The sequence below is a fragment of the Oncorhynchus gorbuscha genome, unplaced genomic scaffold (genome assembly GCF_021184085.1).
Source record: "Oncorhynchus gorbuscha isolate QuinsamMale2020 ecotype Even-year unplaced genomic scaffold, OgorEven_v1.0 Un_scaffold_6323, whole genome shotgun sequence".
Classification (NCBI taxonomy): domain Eukaryota; kingdom Metazoa; phylum Chordata; class Actinopteri; order Salmoniformes; family Salmonidae; genus Oncorhynchus; species Oncorhynchus gorbuscha.
The window spans coordinates 15,800-17,500 of NW_025749946.1; positions in this window are offsets into that span (position 1 = coordinate 15,800).

A 1,701-nucleotide genomic window follows, 5' to 3' on the forward strand; every position below is an offset into this window, starting at 1 on the left:
ACATACTGACAGGGGAGAGGAAACATACTGACAGAGGAGAGGAAACCAACTGACGGACAGGAGAGAAAGAGGAGAGGAAACCAACTGACAGAGGAGGAAACCAACTGACAGAGGAGAGGAAACCAACTGATAAAGAGGAGGCAACCAACTGACAGAGGAGGGGAAACCAACTGACAGAGGGAGAGAAAGAGGAGGGAAACCAACTGACAGAGGAGAGGGAACCAACTGACAGAGGAGGGAACCAACTGACAGAGGAGAGGGAACCAACTGACAGAGGAGAGGGAACCAACTGACAGCAGAGAGGGAGAGAAAGAGGAGAGGGAGAGAAAGAGAAGAGGAACCCAACTGACAGAGGAGAGGAAACCAACTGACAGAGGGAGGGAACCAACTGACAGAGGGAGGAATCCAACTGACAGAGGAGAGGAGAGAAAGGAGAGGAAACCAACTGACAGAGGAGAGGAAACCAACTGACAGAGGAGAGGAAACCAACTGACAGAGCAGAGGGAGAGGAAATGGGGATGAGAATTGATTCAGTCAAATGGAGAGAGGCGTTAATTTTGAGCAGGAGCAGGAGGTCAAGGGAGGGATAGATGGGATGGGAGTCTGGATGGACAGAAGTAATGGGATAACAGAAAGGAGAACACACACACACACCCAACACACACACACACACACACACACACACACACACACACACACACACACACACACACACACACACACACACACACACACACACACACACACACACACACACACACCCAACACACACACACAACACACACACCCAACACACCCACACACACCCAACACACACACACACACACACACACCCAACACACACACACACACACACCCAACACACCCACACACACCCAACACACAAACACACACCCAACACACACACACCCAACACACACACACACACCCAACACACACCCAACACACACACACACACCCAACACACACACACCCAACACACACCCAACACAAATACACACACGCAACACACACTCAAAACACACACACCCAACACACACCCAACACAAACACACACACACACACCCAAACACACCAACACAAACACACACACACACACCCAACACACACCCAACACAAACACACACACACACCCAACACACACCCAACACAAAAACACACACACACCCAACACAAAAACACACACACCCAACACACCCAACACAAAACACACACACACAACAACACAAACACACACACACACCCAACACAAACACACACACACCCAACACACACCCAACACAAACACACACACACACACCCAAAACACACCCAACACACACCCAACACAAACACGCACACACACACAACACAAACACACACACACCCAACACACACCCAACACAAACACACACACACACCCAACACAAACACACACACACCCAACACAAACACACAACACACACCCAACACAAAACACACACACACCCAACACACACCCAACACAAGCACACACACACCCAACACACCCAACACAAACACACACACACCCAACACACACACAACACACACACCAACACACACACACCCAAACACACACACACACACCCACCCAACACAACACACACACACACCCAACACAAACACACACACACCCAACACAAACACACACACACCCAACACAAACACACACACACACCCAACACACACACACCCAACACA